Here is a 23,156-nt window from a genome sequence, read left to right on the forward strand (position 1 = left end):
CCAGGCAGAATGCAATGGGTAAATTAATTCGTTTCATTTGTTACTTTCGAACGTAAGAGCGTGTACCTGATTCCGTTCACTCAATTGCGTCTGACAGCTATTGTGTCCGACAGCCATGCTACCTTCGTGCCAGAACGAACCATCTCATGTGCAGATCGTATTTCTTGGTATCACAAGAAAGTGGTTGCATTAATAGAGCACACCGAGCTACAATATTGATGGTAGTGCAGTGTGTGGTGGTGGTACATGACAAGAATGATGTGTCCTATCCTGGAGAACAAATTATCGTCAACAGTTCATTGGTTCACATAATTTCTATCGAAGCCTGCGTTTCGCATGAAAATTCTGAGATACTGGGATTTGTGGTGAGCTATCGACTGCAATAAATAGCGTGTGGTCTACATTGTTAAAGGTACAATAATACCTCTTTCCGTTCCATTTGGGTTGACAATTTGAATACTAAATCGCCAAAGAGGATTTCACACAATGCAGTATTTTATTTTCCATAACCTTAACAATAGTCTTGATCGTGGTTTGGCAACAGTTTGCTTGACGTGAATGACACTTTCAGCATTGGCAAAAAAAGCTATCATTTTCCAAACGCACCCCACCCCAAAGAGGGGAGGGAAGCGGGTATTGCGTCATTACGGCTAAGACATTTGTCATCATCGCCTGGCAGCCAATTAATATTCAACTTTTCTTTGGCTAACCCAGCGGTCCAGTTCCATCGGACGGTTCCATTAATCATCCGAGTGAGCAGGTCGTCGTTTGTCCATTAGCCGCTGGTGACAAATGAAGGCCACGGATCATCGGTGAGCTCTGAAAACTTTCAAACGATCCTTTTTCTTTATCTTGTAAGACGTTTACTTCCCGCCACACAAGCAGCGATGGGCGGAAGGGTGAAATAAAAATCGATAGGGCACAAAAATCTGTTGCTATTATCGTTGATTGGAGGGGAGAAATGAGAACAGTACAATGATCGTCCGCTAATGACTCATTTAAAAATATTTGCTTTCTTGAACTGTGATAAATATTATTATAAAAGTATAACATTTGATAGTAGGAAAATATGCTTACCATACAGATTCATTATGTTGTTACAAGCAGTACATCCTTTTTTTGCAGGTATAGATGGAGATGAAAAGGACAATGATATATCTGTAATGACAAAGATTGTAATAATAAATGTATTTATATGTACCAGAGTGGAATTATACATGTATGAAAAACCCACTAAACTCAGTTACACAAAAACCAGCTTTACGATCACGAGGCAAGTCTTTTGTTTCTGATTTGGTATTGGTCAGCAGGTGTACCGCATAATTAGGCTGCTAAGAGACTTTTGTCGCCCATAGCAACCTATTGCAGAAATAATCACCCTATGTATGATATGTAAGCAATGTGCAGCATACGGAAGTGAACCGCTTTAATGAGACGTAAATTTAAATCCCCTTTTAATGAAACAAACCCCGCCCTCCTGTACATGATGTTTGTTAATTAAAAAATAATTTCAATCTCATTCCTGTTCGGCTGGACACGAAACATTCTCGCTTGCATCATTTCCAGCGCATTTCGGAACACAAAAACAAAAACAACATTTCCGTCCCTGAAATTGGCACCGCGCTTACAAGCAAAAGCGAACGCCAGCCATAGCTTGATCCCATCAATTAATGTACTGAAATCATTCCACCGCGGCAGGGATCGAGTTATGCGAAAGGCCCTTGGTACCACCACAAACCGAAGAGTCAAGGATGAGGGAAAGGGTTGCGAGAGGACAGCACACCATAAGCACAAATATTCGTGCGGAAAACAATTTCAAACATGACCAACGGAATCCTGTGCTGGGGAACGGTGTGAACAAAAAAACACACAAGTGTGGATTTTGAGACGGATGAAGATCGGCGTGCCAAAATTCCAAACCCCTCCCCCACCCTTCGGGAAAAACGCTTGGGACGGGGCGACGGGGAAATCAATTCTACATTTCATTTTTCAACCCTTCGACAAATCAGCCGCGCAACGTACAGGTCAGTTACGTGTGCGGGAAGCATTAGAAGAGCAAAATGGCAAAGGAAGGAGGCACCAGGTGTGGGTGTTTATAGCGTTCGATCGTAAGCTTCATTCATAAAAGATGAGCATGCGGTGTCCCCTTCCACCATACGCTTGCATGTAAATGGATCAGCAGCTGGAAAAGCTCAGAGCTGAGAGTTTTCCGCAAAACAGGCAAAAAAATGACACCCCGCTAATAATTAATCCAGCAAAATGTTTACGAACACGAAATGTGGCCAGAATGTGCTGTGTGTATTTTGCTGCCAATTTCAACCGCCCTTTAGCACGCATACACACCTCGCCACACACCTACCTGCCCGCTCGTTGTTACGCAACTGCTTTCGGCGCGACTAGTTCGTGTACTCCGCAATAGTTTGGAGTATTTTAGTGCGAGCGTTAGATATGAGATCACACGCCGAGCTGGTGCCGGTTCGAGGTTTCAAATATGTATGTACATAGGGAGGGTGCAAACGAGAGCGAACAGGGTCTAAACAATAGAGGTGGGGAGAAGAGACAGCCGCCGGTCGATAGGACTTTCACCGGCGAGTTAACAATTATCATAAACAGCTTTCCACTTCTCGTGGCGTTCGGGGGTTTGAACTCGCCCTCCCAAAGGTACGCTTACCCGGAGAGGAAATGGTACGGTATGTGTAGTTACAATCGAAAATACGCGGTGCTACCGTGGAAATTAAACCGTGGTAACCGCTGTGGTTCAACGCTAAAGTATAGAAAATGCAATACAAAACCATCGGCATGAGTTTTGCGTGACACGCATTCGCGGACATCACGCGGGCCCACACGCTTGATCTACCGTGCTCCCCCGGTTAATCAGCACTGTTCCGAGCAACAGCCTCACGTTGCAAGCGGGTTACCATTATTCATACGGCCAGTAGGTCGTGTTTTTGCGCTGCACAACTCAGCATGGGCAAGGTAAATGTGAAATACTGCTACAGGTTGAATACAGGTTGAAATAATGCTGCCGGCTGCTGCTCTGCTCTGTACGAGAAGGGCCTGTATGATGATCATTATGCAAAGAGACAGACATAAAAACGCACCGAATTTGGGAAGCTAACAAACCGGGTAACAGGTGAGAGGACAAACTTTGGCCCAAATTAATGACATTCTCCTGTTTGCCATTGCTACAGAGCGCTCATAAAGAAGCCATGTACAGCGGAAACTATACCGGCTGTTGGCAAAAGTTTCCTTAGCTAAATACACTCGACATGCAAAAGACCAACTGCAGGGTTTGGGGAGTCATTTTTCAAAAGCTGCTTTTGACAGAGTTAATTTTTATTTTGGATACAAATCTTATTGTTGCATTTTGCCTGGAAAAGAACACCTGAGAACTATCTTTAAAAATAATAATGAATATTACACATATTTTTATATCACAAACGTTTAAAAAGTGGTCTATAAACCCCTTATAGAACAGTTTCAGGGACAGATCGGGGAAGTACGCGGTACACCTAAATCCCTCTCCACGGTAGCGCGCATCACCGGCACGATGTAATCGGTTCGTTTAGCATAATTTAAAGTAACAGCAGCAAGTGGCGCATGATTCAGTCGGATTCAACACATCCGAAAACATACAATCTCGGGGCTCGCGCCACTGTGAATGAGCAAACCTTTCGTTTGTCTTTCTCCTTATCTCTCTTTCTCTTTCCCGCTTTTTCTTTCCTATGGGGCCTCGTACCATCGAAGGTGGTCACTGAAGCGGAGCATGCTAACGCAGCGTAACGATCTCTACAGAATCATATCGAGCGCGCGTGGTCGAAGAATGCAGCGCTAGTGCGAGACGCACGTTGGATCTGGAGCTGCACGTTGTTCTGGAATGAGGTGGAACGAGGAACATTATGCTGTTTCCCCCGGCAGATTCGTGTTGATTCCGACACGGTTGAATGGTCGGCTGCAGTTACAACTCGCGATCAGTGCTCTGTCGGTGGATCGCTGCCGTTTCTTCGGCAACTTTGAGAGCAAGCAAAAAACACTCCAGAAAATATGGTGCTACCGCTGCTGAATCATCGATTTAGATGGTTTATGCGTGTCGGAGGGGTTGGCAAGCGTCATGTTTATTTATATTTCACAAGAAAGAAAACACAAACTGGGATGACACTGGCGGGAGTAAAGCAAAACTTTACGGCCCATGTTTTGCAGCCCTAGTAGCCTTTTGTCCAACCATGCAGCTTCGGGTCGGAAAAGTGGGTTAATGTGAAGCGGTACTTAACGCACCGCGCATAGATTGGTTTGTTGTTGAAGTGGCGTCGCAGTTAGTTTTGTATTGCTTAACTTTTCTCTGCACCTTCTAAGCAAGTTTTGTTCTACTGCCACCGTTGTAACATTGTTGCCAACAGAGTGCTAATTTGTACCATCGTGCATCGTTTGGCCAGCGGCTTACGTTTTAGTAGCAGGTGTTTCGGCTATTGTTCATGCAAACCGTGACCTGGGACAGGTTGAACAATTTTTACGACAGGCGGCAAACTAGACGATGCATTGTGTTTTTTGTTGTTCTTGTCGGGGAATAGTGACACAATGGACGTGTAAGCGGCAACAACAAAAATCAATGTTTTCAAGATTTAGGTCCCTTGAAACAATCTCGCCGTATTTTAAGCCCTTGCCGGGAGTGTGGTACGTTATCGTGCTGTATTGATGGTGACGGGTTGAGCAGCAGTGGCCATTTTTGCAGCCACTGCCGTCACGCCATGCTTCCGTGCTAAAACCAGAGGCCGATGACTTTTTGCTGCTGGAAAACAGCGGCAACACAGCAGCAGGGCGGCACGGCACTGCTACCCGGTAACGGAAGAACAGCCCTTGGCACAGCGTGCCGGGAAACGGTCCCTCTGCAGTATGGCGTCATATTTCTTCGTTTTTTGATGAATGAATGATGGTATTTCCCTTTCGCAAGTCGGCTTCCACGTGTCTCTTTTTATGTTTTTGCTTTTCTTTCTAGCTTTTCAATTTTCGCCCCCTCGCGTCCTATTGCAAACGCTGCCATTTATGCTAAGCGATTTTATTTCATCCGCTCATCTTTCTGTACCTTGCTCCATCCCCAATGCCCCGTTGGGAAGCCCGGAATGGATGGTGCTGCGGATGTGCCTGGATTCGATTTTCATGCTCCTTATTTTTCAAGGGATGGGGAGCATTTGTTGTTTTTTGTTTTGGTGTTGTGTGCTTGTTTCGTTTATGCGCTATGGCACACTGGGCTCACGAGATGCGATCACATTTACAGTGAAACGTCACACCAATCGGCCGTCGTTCGTTGCACTCCCTACGCGGGGTACGGTCGATCGGCATATTTGGTGGCGGCAATCCGGCGGAGGGGGATTTATGAGAGCACACTGATGATGTTATGATTGAGAGCCGGCAAAGGGTAAAGCTGATTTGCTTCGGTAGAGCGTAACAGGCAAAAAAAAAGGGAAGAACAAAGTAACGGAACCAAACACTTGATCACGGTGCGCCGTGCACCGTGCGGGTTGTCATCGGTGTAGTACGCCAAGCAATCTTTCTATTACTGCATTTTGCAGTCTTTCTATTATTCATAAAGAACTGCGTACTTTAAGAAAATAAATACATTTCAACACTTCGACACTTACGACACTTACGCTCATATTAGACGTATGCTGGCAAAATTATAAAATCAATCAATGACCTCGCAGGAAAGACATCGTAATTGGAAATTATTTTGACAAAAATATTACCAAAACGTTCGTCCAAAAAACCCAATGCATAAACGCCGCATAATCTGCAAATATATTTGTTACTTTCTCTTGTAAAATTTTATTTAGTTTAAAATCACTTTGTACAATAAAAAATATGATACAAAAACCAACCAACTTCTTGTTATTCACGCCTGTGCGCATCCATTGGCCTTGCAATGATTAAAACTATCATAAACTAGTGCATTCTAAAATAGATTCGCGAATATCGCACTGACGTCAATGGATGTATCGTCGCTCAAGTATGTAGTTCCACCTCGCTCGCATTATTATGCTGCACGTACGCAGCGAGATGCATCTTCGTACTGCCCGTTCATCAGATACTTCATCAATTCTACCCCCATCGCTCATCGTCTTTCTGTCCTCGCCATTCCAAACTCTCCGCCAACCACGGTACCTATGGATGGAGGATTAAAGCCGTCTCCAAAGCTCGCGCGCTACTTGATTGATGTGAATGGGGCGTCGGAGAAAATGCATGGCATCTGAGCGAATGCCAGCAGCCGGCGATTGAGGATAATGTATCGCCTCTTTGCTTGTCACACACACACAGACACATACATACATTCGCACACCTTCACGCAAACAGCGACCTCCAGAAGGGTGAATTGAGGATGTTAGTTCGCTGCGCGCTGAAACGAAAAATATCCGCCGGAGTGCAGTTTACCTTGAAATTGCGAACAATTTCATCGTGTGTAAAATGTTGCTTTCTCGGATAAAGATCAAAATTCTTTCCATGTTCGAGCAGCGTGCAAAAAAAGGCCTCTTTCCGGTTTGGCAAAACAGATACGCAAGAATAAATGCATAAGTTGATAGTTGCCCAAAGCAGCGAACGGCGACATCAATCTTTCGGTTCCCGAGGTTCATGTGAGTGCCCATCAGAAACCTTCGCGATAGGGATCAAGGGATCTGCCTTTGTTGTTGCTGCTGTGGTTTTCGCTGCCTGTGCTGAATTTTTGTACACCCCTTCTTTAGATTGCTGCTCCAGGTGCATCCTACATAAATCGAACGGCTTGGTTGGTTGGATTTGCTTGCGGGCAGCAATGGGCCGAGCGGGTGATTTCTGCGATCGTATCGCACATCGTAAGAAGGCATTGCTCCCAAGAGAACACGTCACCGGCAGCCCGGGTAAATGGGTTCCCACGACGTGGAAGTGAGCGTACCGAGGGCGGTCCAACGCTAAATTATAGTAATCATCGATGAACGGAACAGTGCAGCATGATTTTGTAAGGGGAAGATAAAGCACCACTTTACGGTACGACAGGAAGAAACAAGTGGCGACCAAAGCCCCATGAACAGCCAGAACATTCTGTGGATTTTTTTTACAACCGAAGGGTTTTGGTGGGTACGGTTAGGATTGATAAAATCGATTAAAGAAATGTATTCACAGCTAAATGACTCTGAACATCAAAACCAAACTCCAAGACGCAAAAGATGATTGGGAGAGATGTTATTGTAATATCATTGGTCTAAAGCGATTTTTTTTACTAAAATTAAATTCTCTCTCTTTCTTTCTTTCTTTCTCTCTCTTTCCCTCTCTTTCTCTCTCTTTCTCTCTCTATCTTTCTCTATTTCTCTCTTTCTCTTTTTCTCTCTTTTTCTCTTCCTCAGAAAATCTCTGATTTTATATATTGCCTCAAGATGCTCTGTAACGTCAGCGAGTGGTTTTGTCCATAGTCTTCTTAATTAAGCTTTATCTCCCCAAAAAGACGGTAATGTTGAATGCCACAACCTGTTGAAGACAAACGATTTGGAAAGGAATTCAACGTAAAGAAAGCACCAGGCTCCATGCTCAACCTCCTACTACTACTCGGTAGCTGAAGGCCCTTTCATCAAGCGCAAAAGGCTACGTCAAGACTTGTCTGCACTAAACCGCAGTGCCACAAATCTTACTACCAGCAAAGAGGAACCCACAGTAGAAACCATCTCGCCTGCATAAGTCTTCATCGAAAGACAAATGGTAATTTCTCCAACTGAACTCCACACAATAAGCTTCTTCGTTAGAATGAGTTCATTGAAAACATAGCGAAAAAACCGTGGAAAACAAAGCGCATGCTGGTAAAGTCCAAAAACCTTGCCCCATTCACGGAGAGTACTACCGATTCCTGCCGAAATCTGCCTGCAGTATGCGCACCATTTGCCGGTGCACTTGACTGAAGTTTATAATTCGAAACAGAAGAGAAATAGCTCGTGGCAAACACCGGTATATATATTGAGAAATGGGACGGAGTATGTCCTGGTAGGTTTGCATCGGTGTACTGCCGGGATCGCAAGCGGTAGGTAAAACCCCGAACTCAAAATCGGAAATTCCGTCGGGTTACTTCTAGGGCTTTCTTCGCCATGCTTGAATGATGCTTTTGTGCACTACAACAACGACAATGACGATGATGCTGATGATGATGAGGATCCGGACAATGACGCTCTTTGCTCTGGTGGTTTTTCATAATTTTGTCTCCACGGAGTCTTTGAACATTTTGGAGGAGAGCATGGAGCTGTCGTCCGTCCGTTACACCAGTCGCATGCCACTGCCGCTGGTAGCTGGTGTAGATGGGTTGGTGACCGACGCTCTGTCTTTTGTTTGTTTGGTTTTCGTTCACCGGAGCGTTTAATCCAGTATCGCACGGCGAACGGGATAGTAGGGGAAATTACCTCCGTAACTGTATTACCTTGCAGCGTGGAAAGATTTAATACGGCTTAGAAGGAACGGTTGAAGTTTTAGACAAAGTTTAGGCATGGTAGCATACGCTCATCACTTACCAAAGAAATTGTCGTTCGTAGAATTTAACACTTCTTGTGGATGAATGTCATGACCGTAACAAGAATTTCTGTTCAGGAGATTTCTTCGAATTAAACCTCGAAGTATTCAGTAATTTGTAATGATTTTCGTAAGGTAGAATGAAGTTCAAAAACGGAAGATGTATGACCTAAACCAAGTATAGGCTCAAATCAGAAGTAACTAGACCATCTGTTTTACAATAAATTCCGAGAACGCATCTATTTAAGACCTATTTATGAAAATATCTCTGAGATAGAGCACAGGAATATAATTGAATGTTCCATTTGAAGTAAGTGATAAAAGTTCAGAAATGCCAGCATTAAACATTAGTACAAAACTATCCTATAACATTTAAGATGATAAGTAAACGATGTTGGAGCAAAAATCATAGACAAATTCTCCTAAATAAATAAATTCGATTAGGCGCGGGGGCACGGGAGCGACAAAATGTTGATTTTTTTTTCAAAACGTAAGTTTTTGTATTTTTTTAAGCTTTTGTCAATATTTTTTAACTTGCAGCAGACAAGCAATAAAGTTGACAAATTGTGAGATTTGAGAGATTTCACTGTATTGCATAAATGCATGTCTCTAATTGATTTATGATTCCTATTTAGTGCTTTATAAACAAAATATCCATATATATTCAGAAACTAGACTCTACGTCATGTGGTATAGCTTTTTGTCGGTCAGGTTTTGTCAATGTGCAGATTTGTCCCGTGACCTCACGCTTATTGCTGAAATCATAACCACACTTATAAGTTTCAAACGTCGAAACATATCCCGTATGCTTTAATTTAATCACTATTAAGAACACAGCACCATACCAGCATTAGATAGCTGTAAAACCAAAACCACCACACTAAATCATCAGCCGATTGAGATAGTTGGTTGTGCGCTCGTGGACGTGCAAACGGATTCGTGTAGTGCTCATGCTTTAGGCAACCGTCGGCTCCACACTGCATATCAACATGTCAGCTTTACGGATTACGATTAGCATTATATGCTGGACGGCACGCACGCAAAACAAGAATGCAAATAATCTCCCTGTTCAAATGTTTGTTCACACTCCGCCGGCAAATGCCGATGACCCGTCGCCCTCTCGCTGACGGTGGCTATCATTGCCCCCAAAACCAGGCGATGTTGCGCTAATCTGTGCTACTAAGAATTTAGACGGCAGTTCGATGGGAATTGGCAAAGACAAAAAAGTAGAAGAAGAAAGATACCAGCCAACTCAATATGCCAACAGCCGTGGTACGACCGCAAACACTCGGCACAGCCGGGCGCCTCTCTATTAGCGGTACCCCGTTTAGCACACAATCATTTTGGATTATTTGATTGGCAGTTAAAACCGCGTTCTCGCCGAGCTTAAACTGTTATTAATTATCACCCTCATCATCCTCTATCCCTGTAGCCATCTGATGCGGAAAAATTGGTCATAGACTCGTTACCCTAACACGGCAGCTCATCATAATGCGTAGCTCATTTTCTAACGCTACCCAACAACAGGACCTTCGAGCGCCAACAGTCACCACAGCAGCACATATGTTAGATAGAGTGCAGATTAGCTCAATGAAGAGCAAACTGGCGGAACGAGAATCATAAATCCGCAATTCCGCGTGCAAAAATTGAAACTAACGTTTGATGCCTTGTCTATCGCTCATAGCTTGAGCGAGCTACACACATGGGACGACACTAATTGACTCGCGCTAACTCGTTTGGACTATTGCCTGCAAAAAAAAAAATAAACTGAAGTTTTCCTCAACAAACAATAGTTTGAAGTTTTTTTAACTAAAGTTTAAACAACAAAGTGTGGATTTTATTGTTGAATTTGATCCCTTTGATCTTTGATATTATTACGTTTCAATAACAATATGTATACGCAAAGGGAAACGTTGACAAAACTTTTATTTTGCACTGCTCTCCCGTAACCAAGCCGACTATCTACATGATCCCGCTGGTGAAAGGGAATGTTTGTTTGCACAATTAAAGTAGTCCCTGCAAAAGACTGAAGATTTCGGGGATTGGTTCTTATCGTCGGTTTACATATGTTTCACGGCCTGAGCGCGCGCGCGGTGGAAACAAATCAGCACCACACTACTACTGTAAAGCTGAAACCCTCGGTCGCGGCTGACCAAAAAGCACACCGATCAACCGATCTCGGTTGCGTGGAGAGAGCGGATTGAGATTGGGAAGGCCAATGTCGGATGGGAAACCACAAACTGGAAGGAACCTGCTCCGAGAGCAAACCGGTTCCCAATCGCGTAGAGCTTAATCAGACCTAAGTGCTCGGTGTATGTGTGTGCGTATGTGCCCTTGTGTGCCAAGAGGGTGTGAAGTTATCTCAGAATGAACCGACAGCATCCCCCCTTCCAACACCATCAACACCAGGCGGAAGTGGAAGGTGTGGCGTTTGGGCGCAGAATATTAAGAGCGAAGCAGGAAGGTATGAATATATTCCAATTTGGTACCGATTCGAACACCGGGAAAGGGAGGGGACATGGCTACAGCTCTCCAGCGGCATATATATATGATTTAAAGGCATCATGTGTGTGTATGTGTGTGAGAGCATTTGAAGCACAACAAAGATGGGTCGGTGAACCGGCTATAGGCCGAATGATGCTGTTGCTCAGCTGCCATGGTGGAATGCAATATTGAATATATTCCCCGCGGAAGAAACCTTTACTTTTTTATGCGAATTTCAGATCGGGTTCTTCGAGTGGGCAGCCCCCCGGGTAACGATTGGCGAGTTCTCCCCGCTTACTATTCTTCAGTGAATCGGCAAACGAGACGCCGATATCTTGGTGGGTGCGCTAATAATAGATTTCGGCGCGGAGCTTTCAGTGTTTGCATTATAGTGCGCTGGGTGTCGGTTGGGTCGATTTCCACTTCGGCTAGCGACTTGCAGAAGTAGCGAAGGGGAGTGATCTGGGCGATGTGGTTCTAGCGCCCACCCACCGATAGTGGTAACCATGTGTTTGCTGAGACTTACCAAGCACACATCAGAGCCTAACCAGCATAAACATGGTTTTTGAGGAACGACGTCTTGTTTGAGCTTGTTTCTTGCAAATAATCTCAGTCTGAATGGTATATGGAATGGTATCTTAACACATACACACACGTATATATATATACTCATACGCTATCAACTTATACATTTTATCCCGAAATCCCCTCCATTTCCAGCAGGTTAGTGCAAAGTGAAACATTCATGATGGTATATTTTGCTGAAGTTAATCGAGCGAAAACCCTCCGAGTCAAGGGTAATGGTGAACAACGAGGGCAGAAATCACGCTCACAGACACGGGCCCAGACAACGATGACGGGTCCTGTGGCCGAAACCGACCACTTCCTTTCAAGTGCCGGTTGCTCGGTCGACAAGAGAGATGCAAATGATTGCTAAGAACAGCCGGCAAGAAAGCGATGAGACATGCGGGCTTGGGAACCATAAAAGATTGAGAAGACGCTCACGCAAAACACAAGGCATGGTGCGACGGATGGGTGAGGTGAAAGCAGCAAGGCATGTAGAAAGAAGCAAACAAAAAACTACAATCACATACACTGCTCTAATATTGAGCTTGTGGAGCGAAAGGTCCTTCTCGCTTCGATGGAGCATGCATCTCGAGCTATGAGCAGATAATTACGTCGTTAGCATATCCTTTTCCTTTTCATTGGCCTTGCACGCCGCCTTCGCTTCGGTGGGCGTACACGCTCAGGGAAGTTTCAAGGAGTTGGCAGGAACGTACCGGATACGAGGGTGCGGTCGGCTACGATGCTGTTTGTTGTTAGTGTTCGGTTGTTGCACCGAGGCCATTTCTTACCATGTCCTGATTATGCACTGGATGCCACCAGGTACAAAAATTGTGCTCGGGAGGAGGGGACGAATCGGTTTCATTACACCGGGCTGGCCGTACCGGGGCTGGTGAAAGGGCATAGGCGAAATAACACCTTTCGCGTCCCTGTCTTCAGCCTAGCCATCGCCTAAGTTCAAAGGAAACCGATCTGACTTGGGTTTTGATGTCTTTCCGAGCTACACCGGTACACTGCGCCCGGTGGCCTGGTTGAAATGTGAATCTCCAGCATAGGGTGGCTTTTATGCAAAGCAGCTGCGAAGCGACAGCTACAACGGCGAGGCGCACACAACTTGCAGGCAATCATGTTGGGAACTTTTGCGACGACGATCATTTCTATATCTTTCGAACTTTGTTGCCTTTCGCCGTGAAGGAATGCTATCGCTCGTAAGAGTGCGCACTGACAGAATTGTAGACACCATGTTTAGGCACACATTGCGGCAGGAGTAGGAGGATTGGTGATATGCAGGAACCAGGATTTCTGTTTGGCAAGCCATACAAACACCAGGACAGGCACATTTGCCACCATGGCGTCATTATCGTTCGTGCTCCTGTTACAACAAATGGTTCCTTTTATGTTGCTTTGGAATCGCATGCTAGTGTGCGCCCGGTTCAAGAGTAAACCTTCGCCCTAGCCTGAACACCTTATACGACATCACGTGTGTGGAGGTCGGTGTGCATCATTAGTTCCTTATTTATAAACATATACGAACGGCAGACGCAACATTGCTACACTCTTTCGCTACGGTAGGATCGGTATAACGGTAGGATCGGGCACCCAAACCAGGAGGTATGAAGCGTGATAAAGCCTGGCTCTAGCGAAAAAAGCATTTTTAGTTGCAGCATTGAAACACAAAAAACCTTTATCAGCATGGCACAATCCGAACAACTATGTGCTAATTAGTCCGAAAAGGATTGAATAGATTAAAATTGTACTCACACTGTAGCACCTCATTCAGGCTGCATATTAATTTAAGCTGAAAACAAACGTCGTCCCCCAACGACGCTATCAACGCGGGTAATCTAGTGGGTTTATTATTTTGAGTTTTCCCTTACTTCCGACTGCGCCAAATAATTGTTACCCGTGATATGTGCGCACAACACAGCCATGTTTGGCGCTACACTGATTTGGAGAATAATTAACAAATTAGCTTCTCCCATTCACTGCTCATTTGTAGACGCATTGTGGTACGCTACCGGGCCGGTAGCAGTGTGTGACATCCGGCAGCATTATTGTGTCGGGTCGGAAAACGTCTGAAGCCTACTTGCACCACTCGCACTAATTATCCTACTGAATGATAGATCGGCCAGCAGAAACAAACTATCACAATTATCAAACCTCCACCCATCCATACCGCAATGTTATGTTATGGCTGTGTAATGACTTTGATGATTTTAATGAATTTATTCGCTGGTTCTTTGTTGCATGGCACATGGTCGTAATTGATTTGATCATAGTGTGAAGGTTTCTGTTCTTTGCTTAATTTATGTAAAAAAATCCTAGTGAAGCCCGGATTACAGTTCCAGTGAAATTGAACGTGTAGTTTTGGGGTTTTCTGCTATATTTAATTAAATATTAATAAAACTATGGCTTATCGTACACCAAAAGTAAGAATATTCAATTCTTCAACTATTTAGAATATTAAATTATTTGCATGAATTATGCATAAATTATTTTGCATGATACCAACAAGAATTATTGGCAATATATCAAGTGCTACATCTCTTAATCATAGTTACAAAGTAGTAGGTACAAAGCGAATAGTCAGTTTCTTACGCATCAGTACAGCAGTGACCATGACTTATATTAAATCACACCAGTTGGAGCATATATGGCACACGCTTAAACGATTCTAATCTAAAAACGAATGTTTGCTTACATTCCCAACAAACATACGGCCTTTTCGCGAGGTGGTAGGTGTATCAACAAAACTTTCACCCAACAAAGCCCTCCTCGGCGCACAGTGCAGACCGTTTCTGATAAGATTATTTGGAACAGTAGGAATAATTAGAATGTGTCATTGCATGTTTTATTTGACATGTGATTCGGGCGCTTCCAATCGCGTCGCACTAGCTGCTTTGTTCGGATGACATCTCTGGATGACAGTCTTAATATATCGACTGAGTATACTGAAAGCAGCTAGATTTTCTCATCTCGATTCCAGGATAAGATGAAGCGGTTAGACAAACATTCCCTCTGCACTCAGAAGGATAAGGCAACGAGCAATTCTGTTCGTAGTTCATTTGTGTGGCATCTAACACACAATGATCCCATTTGAATCGCAATGACGCCGCGTTGCAATCATGTTTTCGAAATCGTATGTTTTCTTACGTTAGTGGCAAACAGAGAGGACGAAACCATAAAGAAGCAAAGCGATCCGGTGGATTACTTGTGTCATCTAATCGATCGATATGAAGATTATACGCTAACGCTTCTCTCTCGCCGCACAGATGGCCGAACGAAAACCCACACTCACCCAAACTGTTGACTCGTTTCGCGTGTAATAAAACGCTACATAATTTTTGGAATCTTTTGCACCAAAAGGTCGTCGGATGAAGGAGGCGCTCGCGGACACACAAGTTCATGTGACCCATCGTTGGCGTTGCCATCGGGATGCCTGACCTCAATGGTTGTTTCGCTTCAACACTCGTTATGGACAGATAATCGTTATTAAACGTGACATATCATCCAACGTGTATGGCGGCGGTGGGCGAGCAAGCAGACGGTCATTGAACGATGGCTGCTTCCAGCTGCTGTCGTCGTTGTCGTTGCTGAAGGATTCGTTTCATCCCCTCCGTATGGTTGAAATGGCAGCATGTGCGAACCTCCCGCTCACACAAACGCACTACCCCGAATCCTGTCGTTCGATATTTGCACCCATATTTCACCGGTTTGCTGAATACCACTTTCCAGCAAGCACGTGATAAGAAGGGCCAACCAGTGGCGATGAAGGTAGTGTCGGGGAAAAATTGGAATTTGATGCTTTTCACGACGTAATCGCACATTGTGCAACAGGCACAGAGCAGAGGCGCTTCTGTATGTGTAGTTCCCTGCTCGCACCGCCCCCGGAAAGGGTGGGATGCGTCTGTGGGTTATCGAATCGTACTGAAGAATGGCCCTCGTTGGGATGCTCTGTACCGATCGTTATCGATAATCGACGCCGTACTGGTAATATGAGCTCTGTTGTACACTTGTTCCAAAACTTAACAGCGGCAGAGTATCATAAGAGAGGTTGCTTCTGGAGCGTAACCACAATGCGCCACAATGACAGCGCATTGCCAAGAAGCAAAAGGGGCTAACGCGTACGAAAAAAGCAGCTGCAACAAATTGTCCTCGGAATGTGTGTTGTTTTCGATCAGTCGCTTCGTTGTACGCTCATGACATGGCTGGAGCCAGTATCATGTAGAGCGAAAGTTATTGCCATGTGCGATGGATGTTATTTGTTTTCGATGCGTTGATGATATTCAAATAATTTCTATGAAACGAGAGACAAACAAATCCTGCCGCTCGTACAGCAACAGTCGTTGTCAAAAACATGTTTTTCTACTACCAAAAAGCAATTCGTACTCAGTTGATTGATGTAGTTCTATCGAGACAAAAATCAACGGTTCAAATTAGATTATTGTTATTATCCATTAAAAAGATCTCAGTCAGTCTTAGACAAGCATTCTTGAGGGATTTTAAATTGTTATGAAAGGAGCCGTCTTCTAGTCAAGCAATACGATTGATCTATGGTCAAGTTTGTCGTCAGTAGGTGCCTTCCAACGCTTGCCATGAATCCAGCACTAACGAATTCTTTCAAGTCATCAATCGTCCTCACAATGCGATTTCCTTTTTCTTATTTATGGTCACTGTTTGTAGTAGTAGTCGTAGTAGTAGCAGTAGTGGCAGTGAAGTGTGCTACCGTGCGCGACAACAACTTCATCAACATCCTGTTGTGTGTTCTTTTTTTCCGTAACCATCGCCAAATCGATTCAGGGTGTGAAGAAAATGGCAAAACTGGCTGATCATTGGATGTCAATTTGTTGCTGCTGTCAAACGAAAATCCGCAAACCTCGACTCGCTCAGGCATGAGTACGGGAAGACGACGAAAGGAGCGAAATCTCTTTTCCGGCCAGCAAACTCCCATAAGAGACCTAGATGATGACAGACTGGTTGGTTGGGTGTTTTTTTTGTCTATTTTTCTACAGCTTCCAATGCAATCAACATTACTTCGCTTCGGTTGTCGTCATTCCTCTTTCTTTTCGCCGCTTAAACGCGACCGTAGATGACGAAAGAACGATCCAGCATTATGGTTGCAAAACGCCCAGTAGCCCTACGGGTGTGTACTAAATGCTACAAAGAAGCCTACGTTCGAAAGCTTTAATTAGATTTCCTCCCGGCAGTAGGCTGCTGTGAATGGGAAGCGAATTCCACATCCGTTCTTTCTTTGATACGGTCCTATCGTAAGCCATATTTCCATCGCATGTTTGTGGTGACCGGGGAGGGTGTTCTATTTAACCCTTATTGGACTAACGTTGGCGGTTTATTTTTTGTGAGATGCTCAGTACATTTCAGAAGTCAAGATAATCACAATTAAAAATATACCGCAAAATAATAATATGTGTGCGATACGCTAAACAAGACGCAGTTAAGGTCTACTCGACATTTTCCTGAAAAACAAAGCAAGTAGACAAAGCTTTATTGAAAAAAAAATCAGCTAGTAGAGCTTATAATCAGAGGTAGTAACAAAAACTTCCATTTTCATATAAAATGTTCCTACAATTGGTATCAAACAGACATCAGAACATAGATTTTCTGAAGAGATTAAAAAATGGCATTAAAACGCATTGTTTGAAAAATAACATTGAATCCGATTAGCATAATCTATTCGACAAACAAATTTTATTGTAAAGTCTTAATACCTTCATCAACCGCCAGAAGTGTTGGGCAGTTTTTATTTACAGAATGAAAGAGCATTTACTTGCTGCCTAGTTGACCTCATTTACTGCGCACATTAACAAAGCAGTGTAGAATTGTGTCTAGTTTATCATATTCCATCTAGAATATTCCATTAGTATTATTTTATGCTACAAACAATGTTGGAGGAATGATTATAAGAGCTGGATTGACGAAGGATAGACAACAATCTTCTAAAGAACCCTTCAAGGAAGGTCACGTTCTTTCGTTGTGTTTAACCGATAATCTCTTTTTCCTCAAAGCACAGCCACGTGAATAGTTTTCTCATATTAGTAGATATATCCCTAAAGCCTTTCCCTGGGCTATTATTTTAACTTTCTTCATCCGCAATAACTTCCCTCGTTTCCGAAGTTCATGTTCGTGTGCATCTTCTTTCCAAACCTCAATTTCCTTAGGGGGCATACTAAATGTTAATCGCTGTGAGTAGCACAATCTAAAACTTTGCTGAATGTTGTGTAATAAGTCGGATGGAAACTTTTACAAAACAAAGGCAATTTTGTATCTAAACGACTTGCATCCAGCGCGTTGACCGATTCTTTCCAGAATGATGAATAGTATGCAATTCGAGCAGCGAATCAAAGCGGGACTGAAACTTTTGGAAAAAAAATAGCAAATAGAAACACAAAATGCCACATAAACGCCAACCCATATTTCAAAGCCAATCCTTGGCGACTCATTTTTCAACTGTCCTTGGTGAGATCGCTCGTGAAGTGTGCTCAGCGTGAGCGGAACAGCAGGAGAATAAAAAAAACGATCAAAATGAAACAAAAGCCCAGCAAAAATACAACTCCAATTCACTTCGATCTTCCATCGCCATGGGGATCATGATTCAGAAGACGTTTCCAAAACGTGTCCATCTCCTTCTCTCTTTCTCTCTCTCTATTCCTCTCTCTTTCTCTCCCTCTCTCTTTTGCCATTTCTTTCTCTATCTCTCTCTCTCTCTGTCTCTCTGTTTGCCGTTGGAAACAAGCAACTTAAAACGATTGCCCGCATGGAACCGTTCATATCACTTCACGTTGGAACCATTGGGCTAGTGCAACCGAAGTTAATGGTGCTTTCGTAAAGTCTTTTCTTGCCCAACTTCTGACCGAGGCTTTGTTTGAGACTGGAGAAGAATTTCAAGAACCCTGCGGGGATTATCTCGCCCTTTGCCTGTCTCCCACCGGGCTCCAGCGACACAAGGGGAGCTTGTTCCTCGATGTAAGTGTCTGTGTGTGGATGTGTATTTTTAAAAGACTTTTCTCATCCCGCACGTCAGCAGGCGTTTATTTTTTAGTCGGTCCTTTTTATTCACATAAAAGCACTAGAACACTCTTGTGCCACAAACCGGAGTAGTCCTAGCCAGGGCTTCGGCGGCTCGAGTACTTGGCTAGTGTGCTCGGCGGCGTCTCGGCGTGACGATGAGTATGCCAGCTGTCAGCTGGTGCTGGCTAGCGGAGTTTGTATCGCGTACGCGCGCGAACCGTGTGCCAGACAATCTCTTTGTGCATATTTTACTTTGCGCGGTCGGAGGAGTACCAGAGAGCGCCGGAAGTTAGCGTGCGTGGTGATGGTGGTGGTGAGCGGTTGACGGGGTTGAGGATTAGACTGCTGACACGTTTCGAGCACCCTCGAACTATCGCTGCGACGGCGAGGCACGCCAATGTATCTGTCTGCATCCCTCCGTGCTGACATCGATTGAGTCGTACAGAAATTGGAGCTCACCATCAGGCAGGCAATCGTCGGATGAAGATGGGACGCCAATTGAGAGAGAATGAGAGTTTCAACTTTTCTCAAGATACTACTTCCCCCCTCGTTCACCAAATAAGCTTGAAAATGATGATAAATGCTTGCTCTCCGCGGAAAAACTTTCCTACCGCGGCAATTCAAAACCCATCCTTTCCCATTTCATCCTTTGGGCGGTTTCACACCATCGCGTGACTGGCACACACAGTCTCTCTTCCCTATAGCGTTTCCTTGTGTACATAAATATTCTAACTGCAGTCATCCTCACCCACGCGTGGATGCGACTTCCTACGACCCGCCCCGTCCCGATTGTGACAGTTGCTTAATTAAACTATCGTTTCGAAATGAGTTCGCTAAGTTGTTGGTTCCAACGCTTCGCGCTAGCTTTGGCAGGAATGGGAATTGTCGGCAGAAAGCTAGGCATTGGTGCGACAGTCCGACTGGCATTGGGAAGAGTTGACATATTTATTGCACAAGCTGTCCTTTTATCGCGAGTTCACGACCCACAATCGCATCGATCGGATGGGATGGTGGCATAAATTAGAATTTTATCAAAAGCCTATTATCGATAGCACCTTCGGGGGCTAGTTTATTTTGGTTGCCTTTTCTGTTTTTGGTTGCTCTCTCGCTGTGTTTTTTTTTCATTCCTGCAGCGGACAATTGGTCCTATTTCCACCAGCTTATCTGGAAGATGGAAAACGCCTAAAAGAAGGCCAGTTTTCATCATGCATTATGCATTGGTTCGTAAGAGCTTATCCCGGCTTTGCCACAGGAATGTCAAGTAAAAAAGCTTTTAGCGCACCGCAGAACAGCGCTTATGAAGTTATAATCGAATAATTCATACAAATCGCCTTTTAAGTTCATCGAACAATTGAGCAACCAGTCAGTGTTTGAAAAAATCACCAAGCAACGTCACCAAGCAGCGGAATTATCCAAATAATCACTGCTCCATGATTTGTAACAGTACGCGCCCACGCAGCCGCACATGCAATGAAATGACCCGTATATTTCGTTGTTTTCCGTTTGTGTCGCCTTAATTAAAATGAATTCACTGAAAGGGACAGCTCAAAGGGCGGGTTCAAAAAAAGTCGTGGGGAAATTCATTTATAACCAATTTACTGATGCGTCCAATTAACACGACCACGTACACACACGCACATCCTCTCGTCGCATGGCGTTCCTCACTCAGCTCCCTTGCCATATCCTCGAACAGACAATTGGTGCCATGGAAGGGAACTGTAGGGATGGCTTTTCATTGTTTAAACTGTCAGACGCAAAGCACGGCAGCAGTTCGACAATCGGAACCACCGCGCTCTGACTCTTCCGGCCGCATCCTTCTCCATCCATTGCCGTTCCTTGGGCTGAAAATCGTGTGCAATCGGCCACCATTTGTCTATACGATACGTCAATGATTAATTATGAGTGCGATACAATCGGGTGGCACAAGGTAAATAAATGAATAGCAAGCAAGCAAACAGCCAAAAGGATGTAGTGGCAGTGTGCCCAAAGTTTAGCACGATTGAACAACTATTTGAAAGTCTGTATTAAATAGTATTTGATTGTTGGGATGTACCAAGCATGCTTTAAGGAACGATTTGAGATATTTTTTAGAAATTAAATTTCAAAGTTATGAATTTAGGCAAAACGCTACCATATTAGGGTGTGTCTTCAACTAAATGGCGTGAGAGATGTACAAAATATCCCATAGTGCGTCAACCATGCGATTAAAAAGCAATAAAGTACGACAGTATTACAATTTAGTTAACGAACTATGGGTTGCCGAGAGAATGGTTACAAAAGGGCTTCTTCTCTCGACAATGCAACGCTTCACTAAACGATGAGACGATGTTGTGGCTGTGTCACGTACTTTTCGAAGCGTAAAAAAAGATACTTAATATCTCGAAAATATGAACCGACCGATCGGTCCTTGGTACGTCCGAAGAAGGGAATTGGGGTGGATTATCGTGTGTTTGTTCGGTAAATTGATCGATTCATTTCACATCCTTCTCGATGGCGAAACGCCGGCTCTATCATCCTCGAGACCAGACACACAGTTTGTCAGGTGCTGCAGTAGAGCTCGCCTCTTTCATATCTTTTTTTAGAGCTATCCATCACTACTGTCGTTATTTCCGGACCAGCAGACAGTCTTTGCGACGTTAATTTTCCCGGGCGTACAAAATGCACTTCATCATCCAACGGCCGTGCCCACGGCAGACTGAGGAGCAGGTTTAAGCTCGATATTACCACTTGAAGTTCGGTGCACGGAAATGAAACCTTCTCACCTACAACCCAATTCCACACGCCCGCCCTCCCCCTACGGGAGAGCAACCGATTTTCTTTTTCCGATTCCGCTATTAAACCTGCAACCGGCGAAAACATACCTCCACTCTCATATAGCTCGCTGATGAAGGCAGCACAGTCTTTGTTCATTTCGTCTCAAGCAAAGAAAGCGATCCATCACACTGGGCCGTAGAATGGATCGGGGGGGGGGGGGGTAAACAGGAGCGACCAAAATCCTGCCACGGTAAGCAACCGATCAGCAAAACTCAACCCGAGGACGATGGACGAATGAGAACAAATCAATAAAATTGTTGACATTTCGCCAGTCTTGCGCGCCCTGCTGGAAAAAAAACATGAAATGAAAATGTATGCACCCCGTGTTTGCACTCACCAGCGCCTCACACGGCTGGTTGGTTGTGATGGATGTAACAGGGACCACACGAGACAGCAGGCGCGCGGGCCCAACGAGTTTGCCGGATTTGTGTAGCCGGCTACCATCGTCGGCAAAATCGATTTACAATAGATTGCATGATGAAGGATTATTTTTTATCGTACCAAGCGTGCTTTCATTGTTGGTGCGCTTCCGGATGTACGCTTCGTTTTGCTATTTTTTTTTACGTTCCATACCGGACCGGAAGGATTACGGTGGCAGGACATAAACCGTGGCAGAGCAACGAACACGTTCTGACACTACGAACGCGCGAGTACCACAGTGCAGATGGTGTAAAACCACAAACAACAGCACCGTAGCGTGAACTTGGTGCAGTAATCTAACCTCGGTGTGGGTTTTTTTGGGTCGGAATGTAGCGGAAATCGGCTAATGATCGTTTCCGGCCTCGAATCGATAAGGATCAGTGAGGCCAAGGGAAGGGAAATTTGAGTGTTTTTCGAGGATTTGTTTATGCTACGGGTGTACGGGAACTAGTACCAGCTAGTTACGCGATTGGTTGATGATTTACTGATGAACGTGGTTGCAATTTGATTCGTTTTGAAATATTAGAGAAGGCTGCACATATCAAAATTATGTTTATGTTTATTTTATGTTTTAAAGAGTATTATATGTCATCTTTATGTATGAAAACTTGTTTAAAGATTTTTAAGAAATACTCAAGGAATTTCCTGGAATAAATTTCTCATTACGATTATGAAAATAATAGTTTTTGCTTTTGAATTTTTATTACAAAACGGTAAGAAAATGTAGACAAACTTAACTTTGGGCAAACGTTCGCAAAATCGAACATTCTTAACAAGGGTTTATCACTAGTACACTGTACATTTCCATTTACACGAGACTAAAAATCCGCAAGCAAGACAAAACTGTGTACCGAGGAACTGCACACCTTATCCTGAATCCATTTGACGCCCCACCAAGCATACCACCGTAGTCCAAGGAATCGCTTCATTTAGTAATGGGTCAGCAATGCTGCTTACCTCTTACCTTACAATGAGCATAAAAATGCATTCAAAATGCCACTTCACAGCTTAGTGGCAGAAACGCCAAGGTAAGTAGTATAGTGGAAGTGCAAAACTTCACAGCACTTTAAGGTTGCTTACTTTTGTCCGAACAGAGCGGAGAGTGCGATGAGGGAATTGATGCAGCAATTTCATTTGCACCGTATAAAATGCATGCGTTTCCGATGCAACCACCGTCACCGTCTTTCGTTTTGCGTTTATTATGCTCGCGCGCACCATTGCTCATTAATCGTTTCGCTTTATTTGCTGCAACATTTCTACGCTTCTCAAGCAACGAAATTTTGATAAATGCAATCAACTCCAAGCTGCAGCAGCATCGTGGCGCTCGAGCATTGGCA

General features: G+C 44.2%; 1 protein-coding gene across 4 annotated transcripts in view; it reads right to left on the reverse strand.

Annotated features, from left to right (window-relative positions):
• LOC1270912 (alpha-mannosidase 2) overlaps window positions 1-23,156 on the reverse strand; it is a 190,355-nt gene that overhangs the window by 59,886 nt on the left and 107,313 nt on the right. For 3 of the 4 annotated variants that reach the window (XM_061651708.1, XM_061651707.1, XM_061651709.1), the window contains exon 2: window positions 1,078-1,158. The exons of the other annotated variant lie outside the window; for it this stretch is intronic. The gene's annotated coding sequence lies outside the window, so the exon portion shown is untranslated. The remainder of the gene's footprint in view (window positions 1-1,077; window positions 1,159-23,156) is intronic. 4 annotated transcript variants of the gene reach the window in all.

Source organism: Anopheles gambiae, chromosome 2, assembly GCF_943734735.2.
Source record: "Anopheles gambiae chromosome 2, idAnoGambNW_F1_1, whole genome shotgun sequence".
In the NCBI taxonomy this organism is placed as follows: Eukaryota; Metazoa; Arthropoda; class Insecta; order Diptera; family Culicidae; genus Anopheles; species Anopheles gambiae.